This window comes from Olea europaea, chromosome 21 (assembly GCF_002742605.1).
Source record: "Olea europaea var. sylvestris chromosome 21, O_europaea_v1, whole genome shotgun sequence".
Classification (NCBI taxonomy): Eukaryota; Viridiplantae; Streptophyta; class Magnoliopsida; order Lamiales; family Oleaceae; genus Olea; species Olea europaea.
In genome coordinates, this window is record NC_036257.1 from 12,187,005 (window position 1) to 12,205,025 (window position 18,021).

An 18,021-nucleotide genomic window follows, 5' to 3' on the forward strand; every position below is an offset into this window, starting at 1 on the left:
GGGTGGGGTGGGGGGGGGGGAATATTTAATACTTAATATTTAAATGCAAACCTGAAATCTGAACAAAAAAACTTCAGGTCTCACTTTTGCATTGCTATTTTTAAATGCCGGGAATTATGTAATTTCGACTTTTAATTATACATTTTGTAGTAATTATTTCGAACCAACATATTTTGTTCAAAACTAATAAATAAAAATGCTTTAACTAGACAATTAATTTAAGTAAAAAATGCTTTATGATTAAAAAATTACTTTTGTGTAAAAATTTGTTTTTAAAGTAAAATACTACTAATGAGACAATCTAACTCATAAAATGTAAAAAAAGGACTTAAAATTAAAATTTTCGCTCATGTAAAAAAATTATTTAAAAGTATAAAATTAACTTGTAATTGTAAAAATTAATTATAAATAAAAATACTAACTAATTACAAGTAAATATTTAATTTTTTTTATATTAAATATTATCATCTATGTAAAACATTTATTTATAAATAAGATATCACTTACTAATAGAAAATTTTCCCACATGAAATTATAAATTGAAAATTTCATTGAGGGACATATATACAATTTATTCTTTCAAAATTGATGGACAATAAACTCTCAATCATGAATTGAACTTTTTTAAAAATCACTATTAAAAATCATCAAGAATCAATCCACTCATGACCACATTATATCGTGTCCAACAACCCCGAAGGGAAACACAATAATAGAAAGCAAACAAAAAATGGTAGTAAAAAAAATTCGCCAAAGCATATTCCTATTTTATTCCTTACCAGCCTTGCCTGGACTGGTCTCGTCCTCTGTTAGGTTTATATATATATATATATATATATATATATATATATATGGTGATTAGTAATTTGATATATAAGACCATAGTTGTCAGACCCGACACGTATACTAAACCCAGACAATGTTGCGTGTCAACGGGTCAGTGGTTCAACCGATGGGTCAAACTACGTCAAATATATTATTAATTATTTTCATTGAATAATAAAATTTTGACATTTTCTATCAATAACTAAATTAACCTCATTTTATTTTGTTAACTAAAGAATAACATGTAAAATTTCACAAATTTTAGATGAAATATCTATTTGAAACAATAAAACAACAATCAATGATTTAAAAAAAAGGGAAAATTGTAGCAGCAGACCCTAATATTTTCGTTTTTTGTAGACTTTACCCTAACATTTATTTGTGCCAGCGAAGATCCCTAACATTTCATAAACATGCACATTCCTTAATTTTTTTGATTAACTGACGGTACTTGGGACGGTTTCCATCCAAAGGGACCTTAGTTTCATATTTATAAAATGTTAGGAACCTCCGTTAGTACAAAATGAAAATTAGGGTAAAGTCTGCAAAAAATGAAAATGTTAGAGACTGCTACTTCAATTTTCCCAAAAAAAAAATACCACCTTGAAAATTGTGTGCATAGATTAGATATACTAAACAAAAACCCGTTCCCGTTCTCTATACATTTACTCAATTAAAACTCTTCTTTGTTCACATTTCTGTCCAAAAATATTTTCACACTTTCATTTCATGGAAATCTCTTCTTTCCCATAATTTCAAGAAGACTACTCGTCAAATTTCTATTCTTTAATTCAAGACACAGACCCCAATAGTATGTTAATTACCAAAAAAAAAAGTACGTTCTTTAATTCGAATTCTGGGCAATTGTCTACACAAAGAACATGTCCGAAAGGTGAAAAAGATACCAAAAAAAAAAAAAAAAAAAGATTTACTTGTTCTTCTTCCATCTCTTAGAACTTGAAATGGGAAATTTTGGATTTTTTGGAGTGTTTGATTTGCAAGGAGACTAGAAGATAGCGGCAGAGGTTTTTGATTTTGCAACAATCCTAAATTCTGATGAAACTAGAAAGGTTGGAGGAGAAATCAGTGTTTTAAACAAATAAGAAGACTCGATCGTTTCAAAAAAAAAATGGGTCGGCGGGTTAACTGAAAAATTGGCGGTTCAATGGGTTTGTGGCGGGTTACTTGTCCACCAATAAATATACGTGACCCAGACCGGATTTGGGTCCGGTTCAATGGTTTCTGGACCAAATCGATCGATCCGGTCCGAGTGTGATAACACTGTATGAGACAAGAAAAACTACCATATTAATACATCAAATCACAAACCTTCATGTAGAATGTCATGTAGGACGACTACCGCAGTGAGCGATTGTTGGGTTTTTTGATACCCAATAAATCCCGGGCTATGATGTTAACGTGAGTTAATATTATTTCATAGGCATAGGCCGATGAATGAAATAAGTCCAACAATCAAGTCCATGAGCTACACCCAGCCCAATTGTATTTCTTATGGATGACTTGAATCTTGACCCGTTTACCCCTTTAATGGCCCAACTTAAAGCCTAACCCTAGAGTATATATATGAATATAACCCTAGCCTCTTTGATATGATGGTTGTGTGCTTTTGAGAGAAGAAACAAGAGAATCCCGGCTGCCCCCTTTTGTGTGTGAAAAAAGGTGTGCAGAAGTGTCCAGAACGCTGGTATAACGTGTGCAATTGGTGGTTCTTTTATAGAATACCTTTGTGGTGTCTTCTCTTAGCTTTTGTGGCGATAAATTATCATCCTTTCTTGTCCTACGTGGGTAAAATTGAATAGCAACCAAGGTGAATCAATTGGTTGTGGTTTGGAGCCGTTTGGATTGGTTGTTGGTAGAGAAAGGTACGTTGGACTGAACCTGAAAAACCACCGTTTGAAGATCCTTTTGAGAGAGCTTCCGCAACAATTGGTATCAGAGCTTCAAGGTGAAGGTTTTGGCTCATGAAATCTACCAGAAATCGTCCAGAAAATAGGCAGAAATCAGATCGAAGAAGCTGTCCAAAAACTGTTAAAATCAGTTTCTGTTTTTCATGTTTTCTGATCAATCCAGAAGGGGTTTGGGGAAACGGAGACCACTGGCGTGACGTGCAGGAGAAGGAAAACCATGCAGGCCGGCGCGTGTCAATCGACGGCGGCGCGTGTGGTGGCGCATGAAACCCACGCGCAGAGGGAAGGAGACGCGCGTGGAGAGTTTTCTGGCGATGGTTCCTTCAGGCAGTTTATTCCTCATATTATTTCTGACATTTTTCGTGTTGGAAGTTTTCTGTTTCAGGGTACACAGTAGAAACTGGACAGCGTTCTTCTTCGGGCGTTCGGGACTTGATCGTGATTTTTGGTTGCTGCAGTTTCCAGAGACTTTAGGACGAATAGTGATAGTCCTAAAGTGGTGAATTCACGTCTCTCGATATTTACGGACCTTCAGACGTGGTCCGCTCGGTATCGTGTTCTTTGTTTTTATTATTGCAGTTGAAATAAATGTGTAGAGTAATTTATTTTTTGCATTAGAGGTTATCGTGTGGGGTGACATTAGGTTTGGGGCTACCATGAAGGGGTAACCATTGCCTGTTGCTAGACCTAAGAATTATTTGCTTTAAATTCTTTGTGAATTGGTTGTCAATTTTTCTACATTATTAGAATCGCATGTGACCTTAGGAAAGTTACCCGGACTATTCTATGTGAATTATGTTCATACTTTACTTGTGGTCATTATTTGGCATTGTTGGCAAATGTGGGTCTAAGATAAATGCAAAAATAACATATATTTTAACTGTGGTGAAATTTGGACATAGTTGAAAGAGATTGTCCTAGGATGATAATAAAAGGAAAGATGAGGATAGAGACAAGGCGAATATGACTTTAGGGTCGAGAAGTGATCCTAGTGAGGTTTATTGAGAGAATAAATCTGGTTCTTGCATTGCATCTGTGTATAATCCTTTCTGCATGTATGTGGTCACTTAATTCTGTTGCGATGTTGATTTTACACTTTCAATATGTTTGATATGTGTAATTGCATAAATTAGAGTGACTTATTACTTTGTGTAATATGTTTACATGCATAGTGGGTTAAGTTTTGTGGCATACTCTATTTGCTCTGTGAGTGGTGTGAGAGTGTGATAGTAAGAAGAAAGTTGGGCAGTCGTTTCTCTCCTTTATCTTTGTGAGCCTGTGTGGTTTGTGAGATTATGTGAGGCAGCCATGTTAGGGTTATACTCTTCCTCTTTGTGAGCCTCCTTTGTGAGTGTTGTGAAGTAACCGACTCTTTCTTCGATTCTCTTTGAGAGTGCCACTTTCACTATTTTCTTTGTGAATTTTTTGGGAGCACTGGTGAGTGGATTAACCTTTGTGGTCACCGAAAGGTGTTGTTTTGCCATAGTGAGTTAGAGATGCATTAGTAGTGAGTTGGATGTCTTTTGGCAAGGTGGAGTATAGATGCCTAGACGTGCATTGGTGATATGCATGAGGGATGTAGAGTGTGACATTTGGCTCACGAGTGGAGATGTGATCAAATGTCTAGGATCCTTTATCTGGAAAGAGACCCTGATCAGGTGGAGTGTGAGAGAGGCATTTCTATAACTTTTGTTAGGTGGAGACCCATTATCTACATAGGTTGGGAGAAGTGATGTGGAGATAAAGGATTATCCCGTGGACTTAGGATCTATTGTGACTTACCAGTTAGACATGAGTTGAGTGATTGGTTTAGGGAGCATGGTGGGCGATGAGAAGAGATATGTGTTCTCGAGGTGTGAGCAACATGGAATGGGATATGATAAGTGTGGTGAGATCTTTTCTTAGGGTCATTTATGCATGTGTTGCATATGTGGTTTGACCGTGGTTTGATTGACTTGGTGTTAATCTATGGTTCTATGTGAACGTGTTTCTGAAAAAATCTGTGTGTGTTATCCTATAGTATATCGTCATCGCATGTGTATTTGCTCTTGATTGTTTACCGTTAAATATTTGCTTCCACTTGGGTGTTTTTGACTTTAGCCCCAGTGAGTACATGGAGCAGGTATGGTATGTGTTTCAAGTTGGAAACACGAGGTAAGGTCTGTGATCCAATTTTATTGGCTACCTTGATTATGCAAGTGTTAACTGTGTGTTTTGATTGCTTGCAGATTTATTGGGCATCAAGGTGGAGATTTGTTGGGTTTTTTGATACCCAATAAATCCCGGGTTATGATGTTAACGTTGGTTAATATTATTTCATAGGCATAGGCCGATGAATGAAATAAGTCCAACAACCAAGTCCATGAGCTACACCCGGCCCAATTGTATTCCTTATGGATGGCTTGAATCTTGGCCCGTTTACCCCTTTAATGGCCCAACTTAAAGCCTAACCCCAGAGTATATATATGAATATAACCCTAGCCTCTTTGATATGATGATTGTGTGATTTTGAGAGAAGAAACAAGAGAATCCCGACTGCCCCCTTTTGTGTGAGAAAAAAGGTGTGCAGAAGTGTCCAGAACGCTGGTATAACGTGTGCAATTGGTGATTCTTTTATAGTATACCTTTTTGGTGTCTTCTCTTAGCCTTTGTGGCGATAAATCATCATCCTTTCTTGTCCTACGTGGGTAAGATTGAATAGCAACCAAGGTGAATCAATTGGCTGTGGTTTGGAGCCGTTTGGATTGGTTGTTGGTAGAGAAATGTACATTAGACTGAGTTTGGAAAACCACCGTTTGAAAATCCTTTTGAGAGAGCTTCCGCAACATCGATTATAAATTGCATTACTCTATTTTACATGGTTCAAAATTTAGTAACAAATTTAATAAAAAGTCGTCGATTTGTTCAAAAGTTGCTAAATTATTTCCGAGACTATTACGTATACTCTCAAAATTATGCTATTTTTTTCTCTCTTACAAAATAACTATCATTATTCCATATCTTTAACCAAATATATAACTAAGAGTGTATTCGATTGTCTTTATTTTCTATGAAAAAATATTATTTTTTAGTTCAAATTTCAATTTTTAGAGTGTTTGATTGATAATTTCTTTTCATGGAAAATATTTTTCATGTTTTGGTCATATGATCATATTTTCCTCAAAAACAAAGAAAATATTTTCTTTGGGATTGTTCCTCATACGCCTAAATTTGACGTATTTATTTAACAAATAATCTTGAAATTTGATTTAAATCAATGAAACGATCAATATGTATTTCATTAATATCATGTGAAGGTTTGTTATAACCATTTAAGATTTATAAGATATTGAGTTTTTGATTGATTTAAATTAAATGTCACGATTATTTGTGAAAAAAATGTGTCAAAATTATGAGTATGAGGAACCATTTTGCATTTTCTTTAGGGAGGATTTTTTTTTATTTTCCAATAACTATCTCTCTTTCTCTCATCTATCCACTCACTCGCATCTACCTACCAATAAAAATGAACAAGTATAATATTTTATAACTTGAAAACTAAATCAATCAAATACATTTAATTAATAAACTTTAAAAAAATAAGTTCCAGATAATTGAATTGCTTAAAATTTATTTTCTTTTATGCAAATTTCATGCTTGCAATCGAATACACCATAAATTAAATTTGTACATGATAATTGCACTTTTTTTTCCTTATTAATAGACTAATATAGTAGCAAAATAAATTAGTGTAGTCAAATTAAGGGCTCATTTGACAATGTATTTGAAGAGTTAAAATATTCTGAGATTAAACTCTTGTTTGATCCACATTATTTTTAAAATACAAATTTTCTATCTTTTCTTTTCAACCACATATTTTTCAATAAAGTAATATCACTCGTAAATTCAAAGTTCTTATTTATTTTTAACCACACATTCTCCATCAACTTTTTATTCTAAAATGTATTTTTAGCCAAAAGAAAATGTTCTAAGAATTTTTTTCGAACTTATGTCGATAATTTTGTGAAAGTGTTTTGACTAATTATAAAAGTTTTTAAAGAAAAATAACCAGTGTAGCTTCTCAAGAAGCCCTTCAACAAAAAAATGGAAGTAAAAGCAAAAATCTTGTCAAACAAAAGCAAAGAATTAAAAGGCAACTATTCTTGTAAATAAACGAAGGAAGAAAATAACATCTTCTAGTAAAATTCTTGTCAAACCGAGTCCTCAAAAATTAAAGGCAACTGTCCTTATAAATAGACAAAAGGAAGGCAATAACATCTTATATGTACCATGCTCGGTGCATGGGAAATTGAAATTAAGATATATTTAATAATGAAGATTATTTAATCAATGTTTGGTGGGAATTAAAATCATATTTTTAATAGATTTTAATAAAAATTAATGAATATATAATTAAAAGCTTGTACGTTCCGTGAAATATGTAGTTAAAATTAATTAAAATTAAAAATTTAATTCCAAATTGATTTTTATTTTCTACAACTTTATTTATGAGGGTACTTGGTAACTACTAAATTAAAACTAGGGCTAGGCAAAACCCAAACAAACCCACGAAAACCGACCGAACCGACCGGTTTGGGTCGGTTTTTTTGTGTTTTTATGTGGGTTTCGGGTTTAGGGGGGTGTTGTTGGGTCGGGTTATGGGTTACCCATAGAAAACCGATCAAACCCAACCCGCTAACATTTAAAATCGAAAAAAAAAATAAATAAAATCTGAAGTAATAAACTGAACTACTGAAGCCCTAAACCTAATAGTATTTCCTCAAGACTCAAGACTCAAGCAGCCGCCGCAGTCACTCTGAATCCACATATATCTCCAACCATTTCATCCTCCTTTACTCCAAATGCAGCCGTCTCTTCGTTGCTCGTAATGCATTTGATCTCATACTTTATCCCAATGTCTTCTCCTTTAACGCCATTGTAGCTGCCTATGCGAAAGAATCACAACCTCACATTGCTCATCAGTCATCAGCTGTTCGACAGAATTTCCCAACCGGACATTGTGTCGTATAATACTCTTATTTATCCACTCACTTTCACTCTCGTCTCTCATCTCTCATCTCAGTCTCTCAAGTCTCAAGTATCAACACCCAACTCCTTGCCCTAATCTCTCTCTGTCCCGTGACTCGTGAGCAACTGAACATGAACCCGTCGGCCGGCAGCTTCTCTCAAACCACACCCACAGGTAAGTATCATCCTTTTAAATCGAGATTTAATTCATATAATTCATACATAAAGACTCAAGTATCAATTACCTTGATGGGTATTATATATTAAGAATACTAATCAGTAATCTGTAATCACACCAAAGTTAGCTAAATGAAGACAACACGGGTTTCGAGATGGATTTTATATATCTAATTTAATTGTGTATAATAGCCATCTAGATTTATTTATTTATTAAATTCCTGATTTAAGAATTTCAACAGATAGTGAAGGCTTGCACATTTTTATTTTTAACACACTTTTTATTGTTATCCTTTTTTATGAAAAACATGATACGTGCAAGATGTGAACTCAAGTCTTCAATTTGAGCATACTTTGACATAGGTGAAGCACGTTGAACGAACTATATGTAATTGAGATGGTTGACGGAGTATAAAAACTTTGCTTCAATTTAATTAACAAATTTTCATGTACATATTGCTTATCTATAGTATCTGTGAATTACTATGGATGTATCTATAGTTTCTGTGAATTACTTATTAATGAAAAGTATTTCTAGGATTTGACAAGACTCCAGTTTTTCAAAACTCAATCATGAGTTCATTGTACAAAATTTGCTCCTTTTCCACACCCCTGTTTCATCAAGTTTTATTGGCATTACAAAGAATTATGTGACTTATTCTGTTAACAGCCCCTTATTCTTCATTTTTACACCCACAGACTACAAAAGTACATTTATTGCTTTAACATCATGTTTGTGTTTGTAGATATGGATGAACGTGAAGAACGTGGCATAGAAACTCCATCAAATGACACAGATTTACAAGCAAGTCTTCCTCCACGTGCACCGTCAACATTAGGTAAACGAAAATCTAGTAGATTAGCTTCATATGTTTGGGATCACTTTACGCTTTTGGGATCAAGGGATGATCCAGATGTTAGGTGTAAATGTAACTACTGTGGGGTAGATTATGCTTGTGGCACTAAGAAGTGTGGTACTAGCACATTGAGCAATCATTTGACAAATCAATGTAAGAAGTATCCTGGTAGATTGGTGGATAAGAAGCAAAAAATCCTTTCTTTTGAGACCAAAAAAGAGGGAGGTGGGAGTAATCTTGTTGCTATTGGTCAAAGTAAAGAAGAGTGTAGAGTTGCATGTGCTAAGATGGTTGTATTGGATGAATTACCTTTTAGGTTTGTTGAAGGTCGGGGCTTTAGGTTCTTTTGTAGTGTAGCATGTCCTCAATTTCGGGCTCCATCTCGGAAGACTCTCGTGAGAGACATCTATCAATTGTATTTAGATGAAAAATTGAAATTGAGAGATATCTTTTCTTTTCACCGTCAAAGGGTTTCCCTTACAACTAATACTTGGACTTCCATTCAAAATGTTAATTACATGTCTCTTACAGCACATTTTATTGATTCTGATTGGACACTTAATAAGCGTACTTTGAGTTTTTGTCTCTTACAGCACATTTTATTGATTCTGATTGGACGCTTAATAAGCGTATTTTGAGTTTTTGTGTTGTTCCAAATCACAAGGGAGAAACGATTGGGAAAATGATTGAGACTTGTTTACAAGATTGGGGAATTGAGAAAGTTTTTACAATCACCGTTGACAATGCAAGCTCTAATGATGTGGCTATTGCTTATCTTAGGAGGAAATTGATTGCTTGGGGTAGTGATGGATGTGTTCTAGATGGGAAATATTTGCACATGAGGTGTTGTGCACATATTATTAATTTGATTGTTTGTGAGGGGTTGAGGGATGTGCATGACTCCATTGTGAATATCCGCAATGCAATCAAATATGTGAAATCTTCTCCTGCTAGGTATGAAAAACTGAAGGAGTGTGCAAGAAAAGAGAAGATTGATTGCAAGTCTATTGTATTTTTGGATGTTCCAACTAGGTGGAATTCTACCTATTTGATGTTGGAAACGGCATTGAAATTTGAGAAAGCTTTCGATAGGTTAGAAGAAGAGGATGCTCAATATTTGCATTACTTTCGGGAAGACGATGGTGGTAGAAAGAGAGGTGGACCTCCTTCAAAATTAGATTGGGAAAATGGATCGGTGTTTGTCAAGTTTCTTAAAAATTTCTTTGATGTGACTTTGACTTTTAGTTCTTCGTTGCGTGTTAGTGCTTGTGCTTATCTTCATGAAATTTGTAATCTTGTAATCAAATTGGATGAATGGACATTAAGTGGTAATTTTTTATTGTGTGACATGGCGACTAACATGAAGAAGAAGTTTGATAAGTATTGGGGTAAAATGGAAAACGTGAATCAGTTGTTGCTTGTTGCTACTATTCTTGATCCAAGATATAAAATGGATTACGTTGAATACTGTTTTAGTGATCTATACATGGATGGGGAAGTTGTTAGTACCATGATGAAATCTTTGAAAGACAATTTAATGGATATTTATGAGTGGTATGTGGCCTGTGAAGGTGTTCATGGAAGTAGTCAAGTATCAACTGATGAGTCTTTGAGTTCTTTCAGTACAAATAAGGATAGTTCTTCTTCTATGAGTGATTCTCGTCTTTCTAGATTTTTGAAAAAACAAGCTATAAAAAATTCTGCTGAAATAAAAAATGATGTGGAAAGATATTTACTTGATGCTCGTGAAAGCTTAGAGAGCAAGGACTTTGATGTTCTGGATTGGTGAAGGTTAACAAAAGTAAGTACGGTCTCTTGTCTAATCTTGTTAAGGATGTGTTGACAATTCAAGTTTCAACTGTTGCTTCAGAAAGTGCTTTTAGCACCGGAGGAAGGATCCTTGATCCTTTTCGTAGTTCATTAAGTCCTAAAATGGTGGAAGTTTTGGTATGCACACAAAATTGGTTGAAAGCTTCTCCACAATTAGATGGTTTTCACATGGAAGATATTGAGCATTACAACCAGTTAGATGAAGGTAATATGTATTTTATCATAAATTTTGTTGTTTTGAGTCTTTTGACTTTATTTTTATGTATTTCGTTGTCAACTTAATCAATTTTGTTTTTTGTTTTGTAGAATTGGAATCAATGAATTCAAAATTGAGTGAAGATGATCAAGGGCACGAGAATTGATTTGTTTGATGGCTACTTTTTGTTTGAGCTAAGTGCCAATAGTTATTGGATAATTATTTTGTATGATGTTGCAAGACTATTATTTTATGTTTTAAATTTATTGATGTTGGAAGACTATATTGATGTTGCTTTAAATTTAGTATTTTTATGACTTTAATATTTGTTTACAATTGTCTCAAACCGACCAACCCAACCCAACCCGACCGACATTTGGTTGGGTTGGGTTGGGTTGGGTTGGGTTTCAATCTTTACATGGGTTGGGTTGGGTTGAACATCAATCAAACCGATCATGTTGGGTTGGGTTGGGATTTGGATAAAAATCGACCCAACCCAACCCACGCCCACCCCTAATTAAAACTGTTAAAACAAAAGAGTGTTAAATCTATCAATGACCACCCAACTTTGTAATTAGTGATACTATGATCCTTCAATTTGATTTTATTTCATCATTGCCACCTAACTTTATATTTAGGTCATCATTGCCACTGAGTTTGATTTAATTTCAACATGACCACCCAATTCCCTAAAATGTTTCACCATGACCACAAAATTTCATATAACTTTTCACTATATGACCACTCAACTTTTTTTTAACTGTTTTCACTCATTTTAAAAGGGGTAAAATGATAACTTTTCATTATATATAAAATAAAATTTTAAAAAAATATGACAAAATAAAAACTTATTTAAATGAAAATGGTGAAAATAAGTTGAGCGGTCATAGCGATACGTTATATAAGATTTGGTGGTCATGGTGAAACATTTTATGAAATTGGGTTATTATGATGACACTAAATATAAAATTGGATGGTCACGATAAAATATAACTAAATTAAATGATTATGGTGACATCAAATATAAAGTTGGATGGTCATTGATAAATGAGTAATGCTATTCGTAGTTGCTCACTCGGTAGTTGTTCTACGTGGCATACACATGATATGTAATTATTTGATACATTAATGTGGTAGTTTTTTTATTCATTAATGCATCAAATAATCACCTGCCATGTGTATGTCACATAGGGTGAATGTTGCAGTGAGCGACTGCAAATATGATTATTCTTGATAAATATAACCCAACAAAAGAGAGGCCAATTCACAGTCACAGATCTCCATGCATGGGATGGATGTGCACGCTTACCATTACCTCATCACATGCAACCTTAAAATAAACACCTGATGTTGGTATAAACTATAAATATCCGAATTTATTATATGATATTAATATTTTCTTACATTCCCGTTGCACATGGTTGTGACACGTGTCATGCATGTGAAACATGGTCCCACTAGTACTTCTGCGGGTCTTGATTTCTGAGCATTTTTTTATCAGTAATAATGAACAGTGGAATATATTCCATTGTTGTCTTTTGATGCGGATGAAGACAATAGTTTACGTTGCTCCATGCACATGGAATCCCGCAATGCGCCAAGATTTTTGTATAGCATTTAACGAAATAAATAATAGCAGACGTAAACTTTTTTTTTTTTTTTTTTTAAAAGGTGTATTAGTTCAGTAGATTTTTTTATTTTTATTATTATTATTATTATTATTATTATTATTATTATTATTATTATTATTCGTTCTCGCTGACTCCATCCTTGGAAGTGAACTCGTTTGCACTGCTTCAATTAAATAAAAATAAATGTTAGAGAAGAAATTTATTAATTTAAATTTTGTGTTCAATCGACCTTGAGTCCATACTATGCCCATGTTTGACAAATATTAAATGGGAAAAATCGGGTTTTGAATAGTGATTTTTAGGAGATATATGTAGTTACAAAATAGGAAATTGTTTTGGATTTACGTGCAAAATGTTTTATTTTGTGAATATATGTTTGAAAATAAATATGTAAAGAAAGAGTTTGAAAATAATGATTATCAAACGGAGCTAAATGTTTATAAGAAATATGATTCATAAAATGTAGCCTCACAAGTAAAAATTTTAAAGAAAAAAGTTTAAAAAATCATTGATACTTCTAGTGTTGTTTATATCAATTTCTTATCCATTAGACCATATTTGGTTTAGATAAAAATCAAAATTTAAAATAAATTTTGATAAAATTAATGAAATACGTGGTTAAAAAGTTTATAAAAGCTACATATACTTTGTGAAATTTGTGGTTAAAAATAAATTTTAAAAATGGAGCAAACGGAAGTGTTTAGATAAAGCTTGGGCTTAAAAGACGTTGAAATTACATAGAATCGGATTTTTTCAAGTTACCATTTCAAAATTCAGATTTAAAGTTTGTTTATATAAAAATCAAATAATAATTCAATGTTAATAATAATAGTATACAATTAATTAATTTATATACCAAACTTATCTCCATTCATCCCACCCACTTTCCAAGCCCTAAATTCTTCCTCATTTTCTCTCTATTTCTAAAAGAGCAAGCCGATCACCTCTCTCCCTTCTCTCTCTATCTCCTTCTCTCTTTAATAGCGCTCGTAAGTGACGAGCGCTATGCAGGGTCGGTCCTGTAATTGTCGGGACCTGAGGCGAGGTTTCTAAATTAGGCCCCCAAAATTTTTTTGACCTTGTTAGCCACTGCCTGCTGATTGTGGCGAAGAATAAAGAAGAGGAGAAGCCAAGCACGAAAGAGAAGGAAGAAGAGAAAAAACCCAATTCAAAAGACAAAAAAAAAAAAAACACTGATTTTCCTTTTACATCATTTCACACGAAATAAATAAATAATATATATATATATATATATATATATATATATTGATGTTCCTTTTACATCATTTCACAACCAAAAAAAAAATAAAAAAAATTGGGCCAAATGAGGCCCTTTCAGTTTTGGGCCTGAGGCAATGGCCTCATTGGCCTCTACACAGGATGGGCCTGGCGCTATGCAACCTCTAAGCACTGCGCGCTCGCAACGCAAGTGAGTGCCATTGCGTGCACTCTTTTGGATTCGGTTGTGAGTGGTAGGGACTCGTTCGGTTGGCCATTTGGGATGTTGCAAACGTACGACAAATAAGGTAATCTTTATGTTGTGTCGGTGTGGTTGTGTTGGTGGTAGGGAAAGAATGGTATTGTTGGTGGCGATTGTTGATTAGAGTAGTCGATCTGGTGGCGGCCGATGATGCGACAAATGGGAATGGAGAGCACATGTTTTGTTGTTACTGGTTCATGGCAGGATCGAAAAAAGAGGGTGTATTTTGTAAAAGATAGTGGTTTGTTAGTTGTTACCTAAAACTTTGAGTTGTAACCCACTAAATTGGTTAATTTGTGATTAATAAATAATATGTAATCAATTATTTGAGATCGTGACCATAAATTGGATATTTTGTAACCAATAAATAATACGCAATCGATAACTTGTGACAAAAAAATATATATATGATCTAAAAATTTGAGCCGTGACTTGTAAAACTTGTTATCTGTGATTGATAAATAAATTGTGATTTATAAATTTTTTTATTTGTGATCAATAAATAAATTGTGACCATAAATTTTTTTATTTGTGATCGTAAAATAATTTGTGATCTATAAAAGTTTTTATTCGTGATCAATAAATAATATGTAATAAATTAATTTGATAATTTGCGATCAAATAATATATAATTGAAGTTTTAAATCTTGTTTCCTATTTTTGAAATAGACTATAATTAATTTTTTTAGATATGAAATTTTTCCCTGAACGATTGATTCTAAATCCATCTAGAAGAATATATTGGGGTTTCAATTATTTCCACTACTACTCAAGGCTTAATCGGTAGGTAAGTATGGCCTAATTGTCAACCATTGGGCTACTAAAATATTTGGGCCTCCTTAGCCCTAGTACAAGTACATCTTGGATGGTTCAACAATAAAATGAGAGGGACAATTAAAAGTAGACAACATGCAGGAGGGAGAAGAAGGGAAGATAACATATTTAAGGTAGTTAAGAGCCAGTTTGATTTCCATTTTTTTAAGAATAAAAATGAAAAATATAATTGTTACGGGATCTACACAAGAAATAGAAAGTTAAATATGGTAGCATGATGTGATGGATAACAATCATATTTTTCATTTTTGTGGCCAAAAAATGAGAATCAAACAGCCCCTTAAAAAGCTATTTTAAGTTTCAAAAATCAGGTCATATATAATTAAAATTTATTAATTAAATGGATAATTAAACATATTACGGTCACAATACTGTATAATTTATGGTTACAATTATGTAATAATTATAATCACAGAACGTCATAGTCAAAATCACAACTTTTATAAGTTATAATTTATTTATCAATCAAAAATTGTCAAATTAATAGGTTACGTATTATTTCTCGATCACAAATCACGAATTTTATATGTTATGACTTATTTTACGTTCACAAATTATCAGATTAATAGGTCACATATTATTTCTCGATCAAAAATCACAAATTTTACGTGTTACAACTTATTTCACAGTCACAAACTATCAAATTAATTGATCATAACAAATTGCGAACTAGGACTATATATTTAGTCCCAATCTCACAAATTTATTAGATTATATATTATTTATTAGTCAATTTATTTGTTACAATTACTCAAATAATTGGTCACAAGCACTTTTCATCTCATTACATCCCACGCCACTCCACCACCACCAACAACCAAAATCGTAGATCCAAATCCAATTCATCAAACCAACCAACATCTAAACTCTAAGGCTCGTTTGAGCCCCATTATTTCTTTATTAAAATGAAAAATATGACAATTATTCATCACATAAAATCACAATATTTGACTTTTTATTTTTTGTGTGGGACCTAAGACGACTATATTTTTCATTCTCATTTTTACAATAATATGGCTCAAACGGGGGTTAAATATACATCAGTCAAAATTTGCAAATATACCTCACCCAACCAACTCACACCGCACACAGCAATGATGGTCTTCCGATGATTGTGATAGATAGAGAAAAGAGATAAATGATAGAGAAAAGAGAGAAAGGAGGGGGTAGAGAGGAGAGGAGAGGAGAGGAAATTTATTAGGGTTTGTGGGGGTGGATGGAGGGCGTACATAGATTAATTTAATTTTAATATTTGTTAGGGTTTATGGGCGTGGGTGGATGGTTGGTGGGGTGAGTATGTTGATTAATTTAATTTTATAATATTAACCTGATTTTTGTACAAAAAATTTTTAAACCTCATTTTGAAATTGGAAGTTAAAAACTTGGGTGAAAGTTGGAAAATTAAGTAAGTACATAAGAATTAAAAAAATCAGATGCATCTTAAGATTTGTCATTTTTTGTTACAGCAAGTGTAATTACTTTACAGTCAAATTTTAAAAATTGTGGTTACATTCACACAACATCGTTTTATAATTACAAGTCATATATATATTCTTAACTTTTTTTCCATCACATTCTTAGCTTTAACCTCTCGTTAATTTAGCAAATCTTGTCCTTAATTATGATTTTCATCAAAAAAATGCAATTAGAGTGCTTTAAAATGAGAGACAAATATTTGTCATAATCTTATATTTTTTTTTTTTGGCTTATTTCAAAATAGTAGAAGTGAATTTGTCTTTTTAATCTATCTTAACAAATTTTTTGAAGAAAATTTGTCATCATGGACAAACTGTATTAATTTGAGAATAATAATCAGTGAAAAAATTAATAAAATAAATGTCATAATAAGTTAATTATAGACCTTTCATGCAATCAAAATATGGTGCAATTATTAAAAATGTAATGTGAATATATTTAACCTACATTTAACAAGTTACAATATTTGTAATTTACACTATTTGTTAATTTACATTTTTAATCATGTTACAATCGATGTAATCAATATGAAATTGTAACTTACACTATGCATTATTACAGCTACGTGTGTGAAATTTTTTAAAATTGTAAGAACCATGCTTCAAGTACAAATAACTTTCACAGATAAATACATTGCAGGATTTCATTGATTTTTGCCAAATCAAATCGAAAAATTCACCATATAGGTGTGATCGGTACCTGCTCAAGGAATTGTTCAAACAATGGGAAAATTTTCATGAGGGTTTCACAGATCACAAAAAATGAGGGGTGGGTAGGTTAATTTTGGGCCTACTTTTCTACGTTATCTGGCCAAGTTCTATGACCCTAACTTTTGTACACATGGAAAATTTCTTGTAATTATACACTTTTTACACACTTGTCAATATCACCACCATTACATCATAGAGCCCGACTTCTGTATACATGGAAAATTCCTTGTAATTAAACACTTTCTGCGCGCTGGTCACTATCACCACCATCACATCATCAACCTACCTCCACCATAACAGACAATAAGGTCAAAGCCACACCACCATCTTTCCTCCAAATCTACATCATGCCACTATCTGAATCACTATCACCACGTACCGCCCAATTAATCCTGCGATGCAAGTGAAACTTTGTGATAGTAATTAATAAGTAACTATAATAATAATAAAAAAAAGAAAAAAAGGTTGAACCCCAACTTTGAGGGTCCCACCGCTCCATCCCTATAACTTTATGAAGGAGGTAAATCGCGTCATGCCGTCATCTATTTAAAAGGCGAAAAAGAGAGATATCCCAGTAACTATAATAATCTAGCTTATTGTGGGTGGGGCGGGAAAGTTTGTTTGGGCAGAATTCAAATGGGGTTGGGAGACTTACAGTGGGTGGGATGAGGGAAGAATTTTCTTGGTAGAATTTGAATGGGGGAGGGGGAAGAAGGAAAATGAAAAGAAGGGCAACATTGAGAAGGACATGCACCTCAATTTTTTTTAGTTTTTGATTGTGTTAGGACCTATGTTCTAAACTGTCCATGTAGGTGTAGGGCGCGGAAAAATGTCTCCCTAGTGTCTGGACGAGAAAAAGTTGATCAACTCCATGTTTATCATCTAAGCCTTTTTTTTAGCCCTATTCTTTGAAAAAAAATACATTCTTCGACAAGTGGATTTTCCTTTTATTTATTTATTTAGGGTTTAACTCAACAAATGCTCATTCACTGCTAAAACTTTTTCAAATGCCTGTTTGGTACTTTTTAAAATTTTAAATTATTTGCTATAATATTATTTTTTACCATACA